The 23186-nt window shown below is 32.1% G+C and overlaps 2 pseudogenes; both read right to left on the reverse strand.

Moving 5' to 3' along the window:
- Positions 1-13593: 13593 nt before the first annotated feature.
- LOC148194339 (uncharacterized) lies at positions 13594-15736 on the reverse strand (annotated as a pseudogene).
- Positions 15737-20663: 4927 nt separating this feature from the next.
- On the reverse strand, positions 20664-21737 carry LOC124820556 (nuclear transcription factor Y subunit B-5 pseudogene; annotated as a pseudogene).
- Between the last annotated feature and the right edge of the window lie 1449 nt (positions 21738-23186).

Here is a 23186-nt window from a genome sequence, read left to right on the forward strand (position 1 = left end):
TCAAACCACCAAAGACCTGGTTTCCTTCGAGATAACTTGAATGAATAGTTATTCTAATTTTGGTGGACGCAAACTAGACAGAAAAAGTGCTAGTGGCACTTGTTATTTGCTTGGATGCTCATTAATCACATGGCATTCTAAAAAGCAAGCATGTGTGGCTCTATCCACCACAAAAGCTGAATACATAGCACCTAGGGTTGTTGTGCTCAATCCTTATGGATTAAAAGCCAATTAGAAGACTATGGAATTTATCTAGATAAAATTCCTTTAAAATGTTACAACACAAGTGCAATAAACTTAACCAAGAATCCTGTTTTGCATTCCAAAACCAAACATATAGAAATAAGACATCATTTTATTAGAGATCATATATCAAAGGGTGATTGCAAAATTGAATTTATAGACACTCTACATTAATGGACAAACATTTTTACAAAACCTGTATATAATTAGGAATGAATTAGACATTCTTGATCTAAGTTGTGCATCATAATTGTGAAACGCATTTTTGCATTGCATAATGGTACATAAATAAAAATCATAATACTGTCATACATGAAAATATTTCAAAAAGACAAACTCTGCACAATTTTTAATTTGTTAAACTACTAATATAATTGATTAGAGGGTCAACAATTGGAACTTTAAATGTTTGAAAACTATTGTGGTTGATTTTGATTAATCCTTATATCCAAATCTGAATATATGATTGAATTGGTCTATGTTAACACTGTATTTACTTCAGATTATTAGAAATCTAAATATGCTAGTATCAAGCTCAATATACTACCAAGTTTGTTTCATTGTGGATATTAATCTGATATTTGGCACTTGATACTGTGAAATTGAAAATGATTTCATGCTCTTAATCATTGAATATCCGTGATTGATAGAATGAACTGATGTACAATACCCTGCTATTGAATATTGGTAATATATGGTATAGAGAACATGATTATGCAAGTCCAAGTCCAAGTGAAAAAGATTCTGCTATCAATATGCTTTGTTTATATAATAATGAAGGTTTTTAATCGATTAAGCAAACAGTATGATCAATTAGATGACCTATTCTTGTTAAATGTGCATTTAATGGCTAGATCTGATCTGATTTCTTAGTCTGATTGTTCATTGGATATTTGTATTGTGTACAATGCACATTATATGTTTCATCAAATTTAAATTCACATTGAATTTCATTGTGAATAGAAATATGAGAATCATTTTGATTCAAGCTACGCTCTTTTAATTCTGCTGCATAACTCTACTGATATGTATCAAAATTAATAACTAACATTTGTCCTATGATTATATTTGAAAATCATACTTGATTTGAGTATTGAAAAGTGTGCTTGATATGCTTATGATTTACAATCTTTAGTAGTTGATATCATTGCAATATTACATATGTTTAAGAAATTCTGCATTCGGATACATGTACAAGATGTAATAGTTTTATTCATTATGACTATGATTGATTGAAATGACATTTCATCACTAAAAAATGTATTTTTTATCTGGTTTAGATCATTGCACTGTCATCTTCTATCAATTGATATATCTAGAACATTCAAATGCATAATTGGACTTCCTTATGTGAGAAACATGTTTGTTGTTTGCATTGAATAAAATTTCCCAGCATATATGGTTATAATTACCTTGGAAAAAATAGTGTGTTGAGGTAATCTTGATCTTTGCATTATTCATACATTGCTCACAACATTCATTAGTGCACTTATTATTTTTTATAGGGGAGCATCATATGTTTAACTGATGCATTCCATGTACTGCGCACATATGAATTCCATTATACTACATTGTTCTGCCATTTTTTGCTAATGTCCAAAGAGGGAGAGTTAATAGAAGATGTTGGTCATCATAAAAAAATGAGGAGATAGTTGATAGGGGAGCCAGTCTCTACATATATTGTTTTTTTATGATGAATGGTTTTAAATTATTACAAATAGTTTTAATCTTTCTTGCACAACAAAATGGCATAACAAGTTTTTAAATCATTAACATGTTAGTGCTAGAATATTAATCCTTTCTTAATTAATGAAATAGACCTAAACAGATTGAAAAACTAGGTTTCTGGTAATAATAATCGATTACATAAGTGATATAATCTGTTAGACTAAGCTAGAACACTTAGAAGGCAAAACAGGGACAAAGCACTATGTTATAATCGATTACATTAGTTACATAATCAATTAAAACAGAGAGAAAGACATAATTTGTTATATAGATAACATAATTTGTTAAGAAAGGCAAATGAATAACTAATAATGCTAAGTGGCTAAATCATCGATTATATAAGTTCCATAATTGATTAAAATAGAAAGAAGGGTCTAATCCATTATACAAATAACTTAATCTGTTAGGTTAGTTAAAAGAAGCAGTTATAAATGTCTAAATAATTAATTACATAAGTACCTAATTGATTAAAACATAAAGAAAAGCTTAATAAATTATGTTATTAACATAATCGATTAAATTGCAATTGTATTTGGTTTTTCTATATAAACTAGACTTAAGACTTGATTCTTTAACGTTTTAATTGGCATATACTAACATGCTCTCTGAGTTTTGAATATAGGTTTTCATTGGTGATCAAGTAATCAAGAATTCATTCAAGATCGACTGGATTTAATTTGGACTGATACATTTGCACTATATGAGTGTGTTCTAATTAGTTTATCATTCATTTGAGTGTTGTGACACTTGTGTTGGGTTAGCCATGTTAGAGATTGAGAGTTTCATCTCTTGTATTGGTGGAGAGTGAGTGTTTCCTCTCTTGTTGGAAGAAGACTGGATGTAGGCTTGTGAGAAGTTAAACCAGTATAAATCTTTGTGTGCTTTGATCTTTCTTTCATCTCTCTTTACTTGGTTGATTCATTTATCTTTGGTTATTGATTTCAAGATTCAAGAACTCTTTTAAAGATTTGAAAATGATTTTGAAAAAGGTTTAAATCCAATTCACCTTTCTTGGATTGAGATATAAAATCTCCTATTTTTAACAATTAGTACTTCACATTCCCAAGTATATAAATGGAGTACTTATATCTTTTCGAAATTTATTTCAACTCTTCTCTTCCCTCTTACATTAAACAAAAGTATCCTTGAATTCTTATTCTAAAGCTCAAAACACCTTGGAATATGCTTGAGAATCATGACATTTCTCACTTTCGATTTGCAAAAGAACAGTGTACCATCAATAGATTGTACCATATTGATTGTTATCTTGTTTTCCTTGACTTTTACCCTTTCTAATTAACATTTGTTACTTAATGTCTTCTCTCATTATTCTTGCTAATTCATCAAGCAACTGTAAAGACAATAAATGTGTTAAGATCATCTTGTCTCAAGCTTTCTTAGGGTTTGAATTCCTTTGTGACTACTATTAACAAGAAACAAGATCATTGATGACTTCAAACATTCCATATGGAATAGAGGAATTTTTCACTTAATTGACTAATAGACTTTCTCGTGGTCTACTTTCATTAGAGCTGTCAAAACAAGTAACCCGGCTCGACCCGGTCCAACCCACCACGGGTTGGTCACTTAGTGAGCTAACCCAACCCAGCTCACTTATTAACGAGCTGAAAAAGTTTGAACCTGGCCCGACCCACCACGGGTTGGTGGGTTAAACGGATAGGCTCATTGGCTCATTTAATTATAAGTTTTTCTTAAAATAAAAAAATTACAACTTTTTTAATTTAAATTTAAATAAATTTCACACTAAAATAATGTTAAATTCCAAAGACAATTCAAAATAAAAAAGTATCATACAATCCAAATGTAATCCAAAAACATGTACAAAAGGCGAACAAATAAGTTTTTAATATTGATAATTTTTGTATCACTTGTCCATTTATAGTATTAGAGTCTTGAATAGATAAATCTATAATATTTTTCTATCTTAAAACATCTTTTTCTTTATCACCATCTACAATATAATAAAAAAATGTTAATTAATCATATTGAAACACAAAATAATAAATAATTTAATTAAATTAGGTGGGTTCATGAGCTAACCCGACTCATCACAGGTTCAACCCGGGTGAGCCGGGTTCTAAGTGAGCCGGCACTAGTAAAAAAAAGGGATTTAAAAGCGCTATATATGTTTCTTCATGGTACTAACTCGGTTTTGATGAGAACCGAAGCCTAAAGGGTTTGCTCGACTTTGTTTATGCACCGGTTGGCTTTTTGACCGAGCTGGTAAGGTATTATGCCTCGGTTAAGTGAAGAACCGAGGCAGTAATATGTTTAAATTTCTTCCGCGAACAGCAGCAACTGCACCACTTTCGTTCATCTTCTTCTCAGCGCCAGAAACCCGCGAGCAGAAACCCTCGGTGCCATCTCCGTTTGCTTCCATCTCCGATTGCTTCCATCGCCGGTGACCGCCGTTTATCGTCGTCGTCTCCTCCTCTCCGTGTGGTCACCACTGCCAAGTGCTTTGGTGTTTCATCCGCTTTGCTTCCATCTCCACCGCGTCTCAGTTTTCGGTGGCTATTGCGTCTGCTTCCATCTCCGTCACTGGTGCTTCCATTTCAGTCGCGGCTTTCAGTCTCGCCAAGCTTGCTGCCACGCTCCCAGGTATTGATAAAGAAAATTTTCATTGCTTCCATTGCTTGTGTATAGGTTATTCATCCAAATCATTTGTGGTATTGATAAAGAAAATTTGGCATGAAAAAGGAGGACGTAGTTAACCAAATCAATTTGCTTGTTTAAAAGTGACCAAAAGCAAGGGAAAAATAGAAAATTGTGGAAGCAAAAATGAAGCCTCACTGGTTATTATTGATAAACTTGATTTAATTATAGATATGTATTCTTAAAATTTTATGATATGCTTGAATATACTGTTTGTTGTTTTGAATTAGCCTTAGTTTCCCGTTTAAGATTCAATACAAAAATTATTTACTATCTCCATATTTTTTTAACAAACGTACTTTTTAGAAATGAAAATAGAGGATATGGTAATAATAATTTACAAGTATTGAATCTTGAATTGTCCGGTTGGACAGTTTAAGAAGAGTAATAAATTTTTCATAGTTTATTATAACATATCAATTTTAATATACATTTCTTAAATTTCACGAAAATTTGTCATTGTGTTTTGTATTGATCTTCGGGTGCATATTTGATTGTGATTTATAATCACTTTCATTTCGTGTAACCTGAAGACCAATGCGAAATGCTGGCAAAATTTCGTGAAATTTAAGATATGTCGTTTAAAATTGATATGTTTAATAAACTAAAAAAAGTGAATCTTCTTGAATGGGATAGGGTCACACCTTGAATACAAACACGATCAAAGTGATCATTCAAGATTATTGAAATTGTGTAAACAATTTCAGTAAACATGCGTACGGATAGAGGGTGGATTAATTTACCACGCATCAGCACTGAGTACGAGAGAGGGGTAGAAGAATTTATAGAGTTTGCGCAACGTAATGCGAGTACAAGTGGTGATGATGAAGTCAAGTTCAGATGTCCCTGTGTGAACTGTTTGAATGGGAGGAAGTTGAACGCAACTGATATTAGGGAACATCTTATCTGTGATGGTTTCATACGAAGTTATACAACATAGATATGGCACGACGAATTAACAGACTTTCACATTGTCTCTACAACTGAAAATGTTTATGATTCCACAATGGATATGGAAGATCAAGAAGAAGAAGACAACTTAGAGGACATGATCCGCGATGTTGGCGTAGAAGCTTTTGCCCAAGCGCATGTGTATGAAATGATGTCCACTGATGCGGAGACTCCTTTGTATGCAGGTTCAACTAAGTTCACACGGTTGTCAGCGGTGTTAAGGCTCATGAATTTAAAGGCGAGCAATGGATGGAGTGATAAGAGTTTTACAGAATTGTTGTCGTTGTTGAATGAAATGCTGCCAGATGGAAATACGTTACCCAATCGTAATTATGATGCAAAAAAATTCTTTGTCCGATGGGTATGGAATATAATCGGATACATGCACGTCCGAATGATTGCATATTATATAGGAATGAGAATGAAGTTTTGATAAAGTGTCCAAAATGTGGGTTATCACGATACAAGTCAAAAAACAACGGTGAAGATGGTGGTCACACAGAAAAGAATGGTTCTGCAGTGAAAGTAGTTTGGTACCTTCCACTAGTTGCTAGACTTAAGCATTTGTTTGCGAATCACAAAGACGCTAAAAACCTAAGATGACATGCAGATGAGAAAACAACCGATGGGTTGCTTCGTCATCCAGCTGATTCAACGCACATTCTATACAAAGACTTAGTTTGATGTTGTATGTTGTACAGGCTACGAAATTAATAATTGCACATTCTATACAAAGACTTTGGATGATAAAAGCACAGTACAAAATAGTGGCGTCAGTCTAGAAGCTGAGTCGCTACAGTTTTCCACATCCAAAGATCAACATCCTGTAGTTGGATCCATGAGATATTATGGTAGAATTGAAGAGATATGGGAAGTTGATTACACTAAGTTTTCCGTTGGACTCTTCAAATGTAAGTGGGTAGACAATAAGAGTGGTGTCAAAATAGATGAATATGGTATGACACTTGTTGATTTTCAAAAGGTTGGTTATGGAGACGAACCGTTCATCATGGCATATCAAGCAAGTCAGGTTTTTTATGTCAAAGATCCTGCGTTTGACCATTGGTATGTTGCTCTCCAAGGAAAAAGGCAAATTGAAGATAAAGAAGAGAATCTAAGTAATCTTTATATCGTTAACAACCTTCAATTTAAAACGACAATAAATTTGGATGACGACCCTCTAATTGATGATATACAAGCAATACGAGAAGATCACAATAAGGGAATATATATATGACCAATCCATATGATTATGTATGAATTTCATATTTGTGTAAATATTTATGGCTTTTATTAAATAATATATGTTATTTTATAAGTGTTTTATTTATCTTTCAATTTATTGTGACAGATATATGGCTGAGTCACCTCATTCGTCAGGCGATGAAGTCCCCACCACTTCTAGACGGACGAGAGGAGCAACGAGCTTACGACAGCTTATACTTAGAAGAAATGCAGGTGAGAGGACACCTGTCATTATTGACGTGGTCACTGGAGTTGCATCTGGCCCAAATGCAGATGTATTTAGGTCTTACCTTGGAGTATTGGCACGTGATTGTATCTCTATACTTACTCCATCCTTTGACCATGTTTCTAAGGCTGATCGGAATCTTATCTGGCAAGATCTATTAGTAAGTTAAGCAATATTGTTCCAAATTCTATATTCATTATATTGATAAATCTGTATTGATATAAGGTTATTACTTTCTTTGTTGCAGATAACATTTGATATGCCAAACGTCGAGAGCTTAAGGAATAGGTGTTTATTTGCAATTGCAGAAAGATTTCGAGGGTTTAAGACAAAATTGATGTCTAGATATATATTTGGACCAAAAAGTAATGAAAATTCATGTTCCAAATATTCAGCAATTGACGAAGAAACACGGTGTCAGTTTGTAGAGCTTTGTTCATCCGAGGCGTGGCAGGTAAGTGCGGTAAAATCATTCAATTCATCATTCATAATTCTCTACTATGACAATTGTTTCATTTTGTCACAGGAAAAAAGGTCAAAAGCATAGGGAATAAGCGCTCAGAATAAAAATCCACACCTACTGTCTCGTGGTGGATATAGGAAGCTTGAAGAAAAAATAATGAAGCAGAAGTCAGATAGCAGACTTCCACTTTCTGAGGGTGGTGACCCTCCTCCTCCTCTTTCACCACCATCTCGGCACGAGAAGTGGAAGTTAGCCCGTATAAGACCATCGGGCTCCTACACTTCCGAGTCTGCCAGAGAAATATCTGAAAGAATTGTAAGATGTCATTTCTTATATTTTTACATTAATTTTGTTATATATATTACATAGATCTTTCTAATGATTTTGAACTTTTGTTATGTGACAAGACTCCTTGGTTGAGCAGAGCTCCCAAGGTCAATTCATACAAGAAGGTCGTCAGGATATTCTTGCCACAACTATTGGACGACCTGAGCACCCAGGACGGGTGCGTGGTGTTGGGACTGGCATAGGCATACGACAGTTTTTTGGGTCTTCCTCGCGTCCATATTCATACGAAAAGATGAAGGAGGACATAAGAAAAGAGATGACGCAGGAGATCACAAAGAAGGTTCGGGCAGAGTTGTATGATGAAGTTGCTGAAATGGTTGTGCGTCAGTTCCAGCAGCATTATGAGGATTATGGCAATCGTCCTCCGCCATCTCCTGTAGCGGAACATGTTGTGCCCCTTACAGGTGAACTTATTTATATTTGGTTACTAATTTACTTTTTGCATAACCTAACATTTAATTTGACAGGTAGAAGTGGTAAAGGAAGTTGTTCAGCTGCCGGTGCTCCAGGGGAAGGCATGGATGAAACTCGTCCATGTCAGTTATATATTCTTTCTGATACTGGGACCATGCTAGTGGCTCGTGGTACAGTTTATGAGACAGTCACTGTAGTGCATGGTGTACAACTTTCAGAAGATGAGGTCAAGGTCACGGTGGATGAAGTTGTCATAGCAGATGTCGTTCTTCCTGTGCCTACAGATGAGTTCTTCACTGTGGAAGAAGCATTTAAGCCCTTTGTCGCCTGGCCTAGACATTTGGTTGGTGATGTATCTAATCCCCCGGTAAACACTCGTACTATATACTTCTCAATTTTAATATTTACTTCTAATTGACGTTATAACATAACCATTTTTCCATTTAATAGCAGATAGGTCAAGAGGGAAGTTCTACACCGAAGAAGACTCATTTATCTGAGGATAACCCTCTTGGTGCGTTAGACGAGCTTGCTAAAATCATTTCAGATGCGCCGATGAATGTACACTGGGATTGTACTACATTTGGAAGAGAAGCTCAGATCCCATTGTACTTGCATCATCAAGATGTTAGGGAGCTTGCGTCGGGGAGAGAAGAAATTAATATTACACTCATTCAGCTGTGGATGATGTAAGTTTATGAAAACTTTTTTATATAATTCTATTTCATCAGCTTACTTATATCAGATTATTTCTTCGTTTTAGGTATATGTTTGATGTTAGTAACAAGAAGGGGTTCAACGATGTATATGGGTTCATTGACCCCTCTATGACTCATGAAATTTTTGTATATGATTCATAAGTTATTACCAATTTCAGGTGTCATTGGCAACTACTTGTGATCTCCATACCGGAGAACACTGCAGTCTGGTTTTGTTCATTGCAGAAGTCTCCTCCCAGCCCTCTTAGACATGTAGTAGATTGGTAAGAATCTCAATGTTTCGACTTTTTTTTATATAAATGTATGCTAAAGGAATTATTTTTAATAGTTCCCTTGCAACACATATGATGTTATCTGGGAGATCTACTGCTACAGCTTAAAAGCTTGCATGGGTTGCCCTTAAGGTTTGGTATTTTAGTCCATACTTTGTTACATTTGGTTCCATTCAATTGATGTTACTTAACATTTTATAATTATGATGATATATTATAGTGTAATATACAAACGGGGTCATATGAATGTGGTTACTACGTCATGTTTTCGATGATGACCATTATTCGTGCACATTACACCAGTGGATGGGAAACGGTATTATTTAGGTTTCAATTTTATTTTCCCTATAGTTTAGATTTCAAATACACTAAGTTAAATCATTGTATTTTATGCAGAGATTCAATAGGACTGCTCCAATCCTAGAGAAGTCACTTCAACTTGTGAGGAAAGCACTGGCTAAATATGTAATTCATTTATATAATAGTATATAGTAGATATTAGGATATAGTAAGTTCTAAGTTTATGTTTCTAAGTTGTTTGATGCTTTTCTACATTACTATTAGTTTAACTTTGTACATTACATTGATTTATGCTTCAAACTTGATTTATGATTATAATTGGATTGATTTATGCTTATAAGAAGTTGATTTATGATTCAATTGAATGTATTTATGTTTTATTATAATTTTCATTCAAAATATACGTGTCTGGATTATTCTCGACTATTCTAGCTATAAATATATATGCAGGTCTGTTTCTGTTGTTGGGAATGTTGGAGAAACATACCTCATTTTAAAAAAAAAACAAGGATATATGCCTCAGTTAGTGCCAAAACCGAGGTAGAAAAGCAACTTATGATCTTGGTTATGACCACACAAGAGGCAAAAAGTACTGCGTAGAAAAAAAAAAGACCTCTACTGCCTCGGTTGTAGCTTGAACCTAGGCAGTAAAGTGGGAAATACAGCCTCGGTTCCCCTAACCCGAGGCATATAGTCCTTCGAAAAAAAAAAGAAAAAAAACCAAAAACTTTTCTGCTTCGGTTGTGATTGAACCGACGTCAAATCCTCTCCCTTTATGCCTCGGTTCAAGCCCGAGGCCAAAAGTAGTCCACTTTTTGCCTCCCTTGTATATGCCTCGGTTCGAGAACCGGTGCCTATAACATATAACAACCGCTGTCATTTCGCCTGACTGTACTAGTGCGGATTGAAAACTAGCCCGCATAAAAAAATTACAATTTTTTCAAACCCAACTTGGGTCAAACCTGTGGTGAGTCGAGTTGACTCGCAGGTTACAATCCATTTTGACAACATTAACTTTCATTGTAATCCTACTTTTGTACATCTAACCTTTCACATTTATTGGCTACCTACGTTAACCATCAACTAATCATCTACTTGTGATTGTTAAATTAGTGAGAACTTACTTCAGTCTATTTAATAATACATTTTATAAGATTTTATATATGCAACTCACCAAAGATACAAGTCTATATTCATTTAGTATGGGATCATTGTCACATTTATGGATTAGTTATAAAAGAGGAATTGCTTCCCTTTCACCACTTCCACATCTTTGGAATACTTTTATATCTTCCATTATTTCCTTTTTCATAGTTTCAAAAAGAATTTAATAAACGAAAATAAAAAATCATTTAGATTCGACTTTTACTACTCTTACAATCTTTCCTAGACATGTGATTTTGTAAACACTTCTATTAACGTATTGGTGTCATGGGTTGATAAACGAAGAATGCTATGTTTTTCAATTTGAGGTTAAGACTTTTTTTTTTCTTTCAAATATCACTAAAGAACGGTTTAAAATCCTCTTTTACTATATCTATCTCCTCACATATATCACCAAGATATACTCTTTTAATCTCACAAAGTATATATACTCTTTTAATCTCACCAAGTATATACACATGCCCTTTTTTATCGTTCAGCACTAGGAATTAGAATCTCCTACGATAATATACCTTGACTGAAATGTTCTTTTTCCACAAATTCTTGTCTAAAACTAGCATTTTTCTCTTCAACAAAAAACAAATATACATATTTTCAAGAAAACATTACATATAATTTTATTCCTTTATAATATAATTGCTATATAATTATAATATAATTTACTTTTAATTTTTATTCATGATAGAAAATTGGTCATCGTATTTTTGTAAAATATTCTGACCATTAATAAATTTCTACAAGAATAATTCTAATATTTTTACTTACTACAGGAAACACATATTTAACATGACCAAAATTTGATGGTAACAAAAAAACAATCGACATTAAATAATTATCGTTGGATTTGCGTCATACACACGTGACTTTGAAATCATGATGTTATAATTTGTCAATGACATAGCACTATGTCAAAAAAGGTTTTTCATACATGTTAAAAAGGCTTTTTAAATCAGTTTTCGAGCAGATATAGATACGGGGGTATAGAAAGTTTTCGCCTTTCCATACCTGTCTACTCTGAATAGATATAAAAGTTTGACTTTTTTAATACCTTATATTCATAGAACAGGTATAAAAAATCACATTCACTTTTATACCTGTTGGTGTTGAACCGGTATAAACAATGTTGTTTTTTTTTAATATATAATCTGTATGTGCTACTATCGATATCCAAACCTGCATAAAATTTATTTCCAGAATAATCAATATTGTTTCTATTATGAATATACATCAAAATAGTTCCTCAATGTAATATTTTTACCTAACAAAGTTCCTAAATATGTTTCTTAACATAGTTACACTTAAAATGGTTCCTAAACTCAAAATGTAAAATTGAATACATTTAATCATTTACAAAATGTTAAAAGAAATCCAGTTCACTGCTCCCGAACATCCTTTATGACATGTTACTCCATTGGAGATGTATCTTTCTTCTTCTTCTTCAACATCCACCATCCTCGAACATCCTAGTCAATGGCTTCCGAGAAGGTCTGTTGTGATGTCGGCATCAACAACCAAGGAAATTGTTCCCAAGAAATCTCTCCCACCAAATCGAACATGGGAAAAGAACTAGCCAGAATTGTGTTAAGATCTTATCTACGTAAAAATGGTAGAAGAAAAATGTCAAATCATTGCCTAGCAGGTTAAGTAAAATTTCTCCCCAAGAAGATTATGCAAAATAATTTATAGATAGGTAAGCCACGCACTTTCCAAAGTGTATAATTCAATTTTTTAATAATAGATTATGAATAGCTAATTTCTTAAGAGTAATTACATATTAACATAGTTTTTTTTACAACATTTTTATATATTATATATAGTCTTTTCATTAGTTTAAAATATGTCAGCATATGAAATAACAAATAAATAATAAATTAATAAAAAAATATACATATATTATGTCAAAATATTGTAAAAAAAAATCTATATTAAAATATATTTGTTTTCAATTATTTATGATTCATAACATGGATTATAAATATATAAGTTCTAAATATTTCTCAAGTTTATTCAAGGATAAAGAGCTTACAAAATTTGAAGTTTTGAATCAGACTCATTTGCTTTGTGGTACCTTTTTCATTTGTAATCACATGAGAAAATGTCACTCCATACAATTCATCCATGAAGACAGAGCTTACTTTCATATTTCTTTTAGAAGCTAGTCACAAATGTACTCGTAAATTATAATAGAATATTGGAAACTTAATAATCAATGGAAGCCGGTAAGATAACTTTAAACAGAACAACCAAACAAGTCACATAATCATTCATAAAAACATAAGCAATGCCAAGACTGTATAAAAAAGTGAACACAATAAATATCAAAGAAAAATCAATTTGATTGACAGAAGAACAAAACCAAAAGCCATCAATACAGAATTGTCAGGTAAGGTAACTAATACTTTCTAATATTAATCTGAAAAATCAACAAACCCTATAATATATTAAAAAAGCAGTGACTTCAGTTAGCTTCAGAGGACTACAGAACGTCATTAGTATTGACACAATTAACAGAACTGCAATACCTTCATACTGAAGGTCATGATTCTAATTATAGTTTGGTAAAACAAATATAAAAATACTTCAGTAGTGGTTATTGTTTAAACATAGTATTTCAAATAGTGAACAGAAAAAACATGCATACTTTCACTATTATCAACAGGAGAACTGGTTTCATAGTTCATATATTCTAATTATAATATTCTACAACCATTTGTTTGCAACTCTTTTTAAACAAGCAAAGCTTATATGGGACATTATGATCTCTGTTTGCTGATTGTTTTCCTATTTCATTCAGTCACTCCATTCAATTAAATTTTATGTTTTATGTTTTAATACACCTAAAAATCACCGAAAATAACTTCTTTCTGATGTCACCTTTTGCAAAACAAAGCCTCCCACCAAATCAATTCTCACAACATCTTTTGCTTCAGGAATTACTTCATTGTTTAAGCCATAAAGGGTCTCCGTGGCATTCTTCGACTTAGAAACCTACAAGCAAATCAAGAAAAGATTTCTTCAATTTTTGAACTAGTGTAAAATTAGCTTTCCCCAAAAGATAAAACAAACATGGATTCAGATGATTACCGAGTTTGTAAGAACAACAATTAAGTCATCTTGAAAGTACTCAAACAGATAATAGTGCACTATAGCTTCCCTCGTAAACAAAGGCCATGAAACCTTCATCCTTTCTTCCAAAATTCAAAGCAAAATCAGCACTTAAAAACAAAAACTTTTGGCATGGTAAGGGGAATTAGAGTTTTATTGTTTTTTATTTGATGATGGCAGGACAAACCTCACGAGTGATAACTGCTCCCCAATCCCAGCCTTCTGCAATTCAGTTGATAAGATTTTGAAAGTGGGAATAGTAGACTAAGGCCACCTAAATGGAAATTGTGAAAAGTGTGTCAGGTACAATTACCAGATACATTGTTGTAACGATATATTACTCAGATTCAAATCCACTCCCAAAGAATACATCGACATTCATAACAACCTTATTAAAAAAGTATGAAGCCAACTGCATGCAAAATACATTTCTTGCAACTATAACTTTCTCAGAATCCTAAACCACACCAAAATGTAGTTTTTATCAAGTGGTATAACTTTGAACTTTATACAGATATTAAACAACCGTAAATGTGATGATATTGGTGAGTTTCGTGTTCAGACTAGTATAGAAAATTCAAGACACATATTGTACTAAATATAATTCTCACCATTTTTTGTAAAGGCATGTCTCCCATGAGATACATAAACCTATAACAAAGAAAGTAACACATCAAATTTTGCATGTCGAAATCAATAATATAGCTTTTGTCACTAAAAGGGTTGCTCTAGTGTGACTTACAAACATCAACAGGTCCATCTACAAAGCATTCCACAACCATTGTATGAAAAGGGGTCCCTTCTGGTCCTTCATGATACATAACCCGAAACTCTTCACCATCTTGTTTTAACTGTTGAAATAAGTAATATTATCACTCGAGAACTTGAATGCACAATCAAGTATCTTCAATTATACAATGAAATATTGTTGGACAAAAAAGAGAATCAACTAGGCCAATCATCTAATGTGAATTCTTGATTTTTGTGAAAGAAAGTCATCAATTAAACATGCAAAAGAAAAAATCAGGATATGAATGAATGGAAGATGGGATAAATAGGAAAAATTCCAACAAAACAAATGAAACTACTAAGAGTCAACAACATACTTTCCAATCAGTGTGTGACGTATTAGATCTTTCACTATCATCTAATGAAACACTCCTCAACATATCAAGAAAATGAGATACATCGACAGTCTTGGCTTCTGCAAATCGGTCAGAGAATAAACCCTAATTTATAAAAATGTACTCACCCACGGCAGACCACGAGACGACATCACACCACGACAAGGGTTTCACCCACCATAGCCGAGAACTTCAACCACGACGAACAACTTCAAATGCTGAACAAATTCAAATGCCGAACAACTTCAAACGCCGAACAAATTCAAACGCCGAACAACTTCAAACTCTGAGCTTCACCCGACCACCTCGACGACCGAACGAGAACAATGGCAACCGTAATGAAGGAGAATGGAGAAGAAAGGAGGAGAATGAAGGAGGAAGAATGGAGAAGAAAGGAGGAAAACAAAGGAGGAAGAATGGAGGAGAAAGGAGGAGAACGAATGAGGAAGAATGGAGGAGAAAGGAGAAGAACGAAGGAGGAAGAATGGAGGAGAAAGGAGGAGAACGAACGAGGGAAAATGGAGGAGACCGGTGGAGGGAACGTAGAACCAGAAAGAAAAAGAAATTGCAGAGAAAAGGGCAGTGGGAAATATGTAAAAAAATTCATACCTGGTATAATATTTAACCGGTATAGATTAATAATTTATACCTATTTTAGAGTTAATAGGTATAAAAAAATATTTTATACCTATTATGATTGCAACTGTTATAAAAATATTTATATTTTATTACAATATTGTCTCCGTACCTCTTTCCATACTTGTGTTTATTATAACTGATTAGAAAAGTTTCTTATATTTACAAAACTGTCACCATGCCACTTTACATACCTGATAAATTTTAACAGGTATAAAAAATCGCTATAAAAAGTATATTTTCCACTAATGTAGGATCAACTAAACTAACCCTAACTTATCAATAATTTTTAAATTTATTTTTTATTAAAGCAGTTTTGCATTGGGAACGAATTAAAAATAATCTTGAGCACTTCCATATTCAACAAATTTAAACAAAAAAATAGATAAAAAAATATAATGGATGAAAGAGGTGAATGTGATAGAAGAAATGTGTTTAAAAAGAGGAAATATATGTAGAAGAATGTGGATGAAAGAGAAGAGAAGAAAAATATGCATGAAGGAGATGAGGAAAGAAAATGCAGATGAATGTGTGAGGATGAGAAAGATGAGTTTGTGTAGAGGAGTTGAGCGTGTGTGAACAAGTTAGGTGTGAATGAAAGATAGTGCGTGAAAAAATTTATAAATGTGAATAAAGAAGATCATTATGATGATATTTTTATAAAAAATGAGAAAACATGAGTGAATAGATTTGTCTTCTTTAAATTTATATTATTAGATTAAAAGTAATTATGACATATTTAATAGAAAAATACACAAATTTAGAATATGTAACTTAGTCTTCGTTAAGCCGTTAACTTAAATAAATATAAATCTTAAAAATAAATGAGGTTAATATTCACTGAACTAATAATGATAACCTATTTATTTTATAAAAATTTATAGTTAGTATATGTAAAGTTAATGTTAATTTAAGTTATAAGTTGACCTAATAATAAAAGTTGGAAGAAAGAGTGGGAGAAGTTATATTTAACTCTCTTCATTAATATTTAGAAAATATAAAATTGTTTTTAAAGAATATAAAAGGGAAAATAGAAAAAGGTTGTGGATTCAATTTTTCCACTAACAAAATTAACAAGTAATATGTGTTGATAAAAATAATATTAACTTAAATAAATAAAATATAAAAAATAAACAATATTAGCATCCATTAAATCATTCTCACTATCTTGTAGCTTCCTTTTTTGTTTTTTTCAATTACTGATATTTTGATGCGGTTTTAGATGAATGAATTGCAACAACAGATGACGTTATGTTTATTATAAAAAATGTTTAACTTGTTTTATATATACTTCAACTTATCTGAGAACTTCTTCCCACAACGGTGGTTAATTAAATTATATATGAGCTATATAATATGCTTTGGTCTTTTTGTTTTTAACTTGTTTTATTCCCTCTCGTACATTTTTAACGCATGCCAACTATAAGAAGCAATATAAGACAAAATTTCTTGTTTGGTTTCTCTTTTTACGAAGAAAATGAATATAGACACACAAACTGATCTTCACTTGTTAGAAGATAATGATCCAAATTCTACCCAATAAATTAAACGTCAAGTTCATCGAGACCCAGCAAACGGAGGAGTTCAAATCCAATACGACAGAACATGTGTGGTATGGAAGGTAGAGACAGAAAATGTGGTCCCTGATTTTGCTCGGGTTTTTGAATTTCAACTGCGTTTTCTGTGAACAGATCCTGCTGCTGAGCCAAATATATTGGATACTGGACAACATGAGTAACTCATGAAGATTCCGACAAAAGTCAAGGAATAGAAACAAACAAAAGTCTTTGCTCTTGTTTTCCATTTTAATTAATTACATATCTAAGTAAGAAAAATGTTTGTATGTATTTGTGGTGCTATGGCTACCATTCCATTGATCTCCACCAGATTCATCTCCACTCAATAATGTTATTCAATTCATGTGGTAATAAGGTGCATTTAATGAACAAATTATGACCATTAAGATATTTAAATTTTAATAGTATTAAAGAAGCATCTCTACTAATAAATAGAATGAATCTGACAATAAAAAAATATTTATATCAGAACAAACTTTTAAACAAGAGTAACAATGAGAAAAATAAAAGAGAAAAAAAAAAATACTTGAATGTCCTATAACTTAGATTGATATCTCCAAACTTCTCAACTAGATCAATTTTATAATCAGTCAAGAACAATAGAAAAAATCATTTAAGCTTGATGGCTAAACTTATAAGTTACCTTTACAATGTTAATCAAATATTTATTGATGAATAATTGTTAATACAATTAATACAAACTCAATAAATTTATTATAATATGTAAACTTATAATTAAATACAATAAAAAAAAATTTGCTTAGCATAGCCAGGTTAAGTAAATTGTCATTATTCGCTATACTATTTTTTGGATAACTTTAATTTCTTAATTATAATTTTTATGTAATTCAATTTTCATGCATGGTTAGTATATTATTAACCTAAACTAAAAGAAACTGTCTTAATAAATAAAATTTGAAAGTCATTATTATAAATTTGAATATATGTGCATAAATGACAATGTGAGAAATTCAAAGTGTAAATAAACTTTAAACTATTGAATTCATTTTATGTCTTAATTAATCCATAATTTAAAAATAATATTAAAAGAAGTGACGCTTTGTTTTTATGGAGATTTCAAGGTGAATCTCGTCCATCGAGAGCACCTTTGACTAGCTTCCATATACTTGATGTGGTATTCGTTCATAAAAGCAATGGTTGGCTTCCATAGTTGTAATAGCTTTTTTTAAGAAACGAATAATACTTGTTATTAATTACAGTTGGTCCTCAATTGCACTTGGAACAAAATTATCACCTACTGCATATTTATCCCACTTAGATTGGGCATGGTTAACTAACGAAATCCCTAAATCTTATTACTTATTGGGACTGCTGTCTATGTCGTAGAACATGTAATCAATCCATATTGTTCCAAAAGGGATACAAGATTTGTTAGGAGGGTTAAAATTTACCCTTGAAAATTGCTCAGTGCAGTGAATGACTAGATTTCTGGGAGCATAATGTAACGTAATGGATGACTTCATAACTATGAAATGGGGGCAGACAAAAGGTACGAAAACACACTCTGGATATTATTAAATTACTATTATGAAATTTTATTAATGAAAAAAATTGTTACAAAAAAAATTACTAATAAATTTTAACTATAGGCAAATATTTCATCCGAATTTGTTGATAAATTAAATTTCTTTTATTATTAAAAAAATATTTATTGGTAATGTAGAATTTTTATTAATTTTCATTGCTAAAATAGAAGTTATAGTTTTTACTCTAGGTTTTGACCATGGTAAAATTAGTTAATAATTATATATATTTTTTTAAATTTATAAGTAATAAACTTCGTTTTTTAAATTTGTCGATAATTAAATTTTCTTAAAATTTGTTTGTAATTGAATTTCTTTTAAAATTTGTAGATAAAATAAGTGTTATATTTAATGAAATGTTTGTTATAAGTTAATTAAAAATATGCAAGAGGAGACTATGTGATAATGACAAAGTCAAAGAAGATGGAGAATGTGACAATAGAAGAAGAGGAGGAGGACGAGGAAGGAAAAAAAAAACGAAAAGAAAATCACGATGGTAAAAGTAGACAGAAGGAATTAGTAATACCTGAACAATGTATGTTTGCATTGTCTCAGGTTTCAGAAGAAAGGTGCTAGAGTAGTTTAGGAAAGTTTACTCATAGGACATGCACAATTAATGGAAAGTGTTGGTCTTATTACATTAGCTACACATAAAGTATTATTGTTTGTATATAATTTCGCTTTTGTATACAAAGTCTGGTCATTCTAAATATTTGTTTTCATACACCATCACACACATATGTGCATGTGTATACATATTTGTTTTTACTTGAAGACATTTTTTTGCATTAACATATTTGTATTGCATTATAATAAAAGTTTATATTTTGTAAAAGAACCTTTCAATTGTTTTTAAAATGAAAGAATTTAAAAGTTACTTTTTCTCTCCATTTCAGATTCCTTCCTTCAACATACATTGAGTAGAAATGAAAAAAAATCCACAAACATTAAGTCTTGAGACTTTGTATAAAAAAAAATCCACAAGTTCAATGCTGAGACTTTGTATAGAAGGTGTTATCAAAGTTTTTGAACAACTCATACCTCATTTGTGGTGAATTTCTCCCATTTATCTCCTAGAAAATACTCAACACTAATACTTTTCTCGACATTCAAATCTCAATCTTACATTAAATCTTAAATTTAAAAAAAAAGGTAAAATTCTTCACTATTTGAAGCAATAAAGAGTTGAATTAATAGAGTTTTTTAAAATAATTTTGCTATATATTATTAATTCAACATGTATGAAGAAATTCTAATCACCAAAAGAATGATCACTGAGGTGTAATTTTGGAATTTTACTAGGAGATACATTAGTACTAGATACATTAGGTAATTCATCAATTTTGGGATTTGAATTGTATGTATAAAAAACTATAACACTACCTTGTGTGTGGGTCTTATTTCTTTTCCTTCTTTTATATTACTTAAACTTCGATATTTCTAATTAATATAAAACTCTAAATTTATATTTAAATTCCTAACCATTAGGAAATATTTATTTCCCTTTAAACAAGTTCAAGTAAGTCTACTATGGTCAAAAGTTGCTTCTAAATAGGAATGATTTAAGACCCTAAAAGAGCTGAACATTTAAAACAGGAACAAGTTAGAGAAAAGCAAAATGATTGGAACATGAGAAAACTAGGTTCTAAACGTTGAGGGTTATAAATCCAAAAACAAGAAAGGAAGAATTAAAGCTCAAAAGCAAAAACTGCACAAAACGAAAACCTTTAACATCAATAGCAATCGTATGTGATATATTCATATGCACAAGAAATACTTTCGTCGAATGCATCCACCATATCTCTTAGGGTAAAGGGAAGTGATTTTCTAAAATGGAGAAATCCTTACTTGAATCTGGATTAGCCGACAATTGCATACTGATTAATGAGATTATTTATCTGTTAGCTGCATGTACTATGGTTAGTTATATCCTTTTGGCTCTCTGATGCTCTCTAGCCTCCAATTCACTATAAAACTGTGGGAAGTGAGTGCTTGCAAACTTTTCTTTTCCATTCTCTTACAGAGATTAACTTAACCACTGCAGAGCATTTTATATGCTAATTTCATCGCTGAAATTAATGGAGAGTGAAAACTCTTGGAAGCAGCCTTATCAATTGTTCAAATAAAGATATTCGAATTCCCAATTTGCAAGTAAAGATGATGTGAAGAACCAAGGATAAAAAAGTTATAGCCAGCAATGTCCAGATTAAGAACTTGAAATTCGCATTTACAAGTAAATATGACGCATGCGTATTGCTAGTGAATTCTGGAAATGATTAAAGCTTATTACTGGACATACAAATACAAAGATTAGTGTCAAACCCAGAAATTTGAACCCTGAAGAGAAAAAAGATAAGGTCTAAACACGTCTACGCATATAGGACTCACGTCATACATATATACCAAATAAGGATAGAAGCACCTTGAATATCTGAAATGTGAGGAGAAAAGTAGATCAGATGAAGAACAGGTAGCAATTTGACCTACATGAATCACGTTGAGATGGGAATTGGAGGAACAAGCATTCACCTTGTGGAGTTAATTATATGTTTGCAATGTTGTTTTCGTAAGTGTTACTCTTATTTTGGGTTGCTCTCTCCCCCTCCAACTCCCTATACTTATGCAAGTACCTTCTAAGAGGCTCAGCGTAGTCATCAAACCCTAGGGTAGCCAAGGCCCAGCAAATATCGTCACCATTGACGGTTTTGCGCTTCTCCTTGTGACACTTGTCAGAAGCTTCACCAGTGACAAAGCTGATGAACTCAGACACACATTCCTGCATGGTTTCTTTTGCTTCTTTTGAGATCTTGGCATTGGGGGGAAGAGTTTGCTTCATGATTCTTCCCACATTAGCTATTGGAAGCAACCGATCCTGCTCCTTGATGACCCCATCTTGTGCAGAGGTGTCACTTGCAGTTGCAGTTGAAGTTGAACATGTGAAGTTGTACTTAAAGCCTTCTCTGTCTAAGACTTTGCCAATGTTGATGTTGTCACCCATCTGTGTAGTTTAGTCGTGTCAAACACAGACACGTTGCTCTCAGTTGATCAGTACCAAATATATATAATGTAACTAGCAAGCTAAATTGCATATGTATTGTTGCAGATACATGTCATGATTATAAACGTGCATGTCTATGTGTATGCGCACCATGTGGGTATTTAACTGATGACATATGGCAGCTGAGTTTATAAGGGGACACAGTGGCAGGAAATTCCGTTTGTTGCTGTGAGTTAGGTTTATATCTTTTGAGATGGTTTAACCTTAGATTTCTAAGTGTTCGTGGGGCAATTCAACTTCCCGAGATCCTTGAAGAAAATGACTGAAAACTTGTAGCAATTATAGAGAGTGGTCCCCTTCTTTTTCTACATTTCCTTTTATATCTTATTGTACCTTAGTATCAATTCACTCAATGTCATCTTCCCTTTCCTTTTATATCTTATTTTATTTAACTGATTTCTTCTACTAATGCTGTCCATAATTTGGAACCAAGTACAGAAATGCTGTAAATAATTAATTTGAACTTGTGGACAATATGAGTGCACGTTGCTGTGTATTGTTGGACACGATTACACGTATATATGTTACCAAACTATGACCTATAAAATAATTATTTTAAAATAATCTCTTGGATTAATTGTGAAATTATATTTAGAATAAAATTAATTACAATATTATGAGTGATTTTTAATTTTTATTGATACTAAATAATATTTAATGAGCTAACAATTTTTTTCAATAAATCAATTTTATATAGGAGAAAGAGAATGGTTAGTTATTTCTATTATTTTTCTATTCAATTCTCATGAAAATATAGATACAAATTTGAGAGATTTATTAGTAGAAAATCATCCTATATATTCAAATCATTTATATAGATTTCCCATGGAACAAATATTTTAGACACTTGAAAAATGCTTAAATCTTGAAAAATGTTTAAAACATATAATTTGTTGGATCTTGATGGATAAAGTCAATTTGCAAAATTATATATCTTATACGATTGGAAAATGATAATACAATTAACATTATTAATTATATGAAAATAATAGATTTTTTTTTCAAAAGCATATATATATATATTATTGATAGCTTAATCGCACGTTACATTATATACTTATCTAAAATAAAACTTAAGGTTCGATGGCTTTCAAGTGTTTGGTATGGCTTTGCCCGTCGGGTGTTCTAACCCCGCCTTGAACTGACCATCAATCACCCTCACACCGTTCATTCGACACGAACACCCTTTTGTCCTCCTTTCGCTCTTGACTTAAGGATGAGGCCTTTCCCTCATGCTGCATTTTCTGGACTGCACGCATCTCCTCAATCCGGATGAACTCGACGGCCCTCTCCTACATTTCTCCCAAGGTTAAGGGTGGTTGTGCGAACAGGCTGTCCGTAAAGGAACAAGGTCTTAAAGCTCTAGCCAAAGTGCTCATGATGAACTTTTTGC

Source organism: Vigna umbellata, chromosome 8 (genome assembly GCF_029865625.1).
Source record: "Vigna umbellata cultivar VRB3 chromosome 8, Vumbellata_1.0, whole genome shotgun sequence".
Taxonomy (NCBI): domain Eukaryota; kingdom Viridiplantae; phylum Streptophyta; class Magnoliopsida; order Fabales; family Fabaceae; genus Vigna; species Vigna umbellata.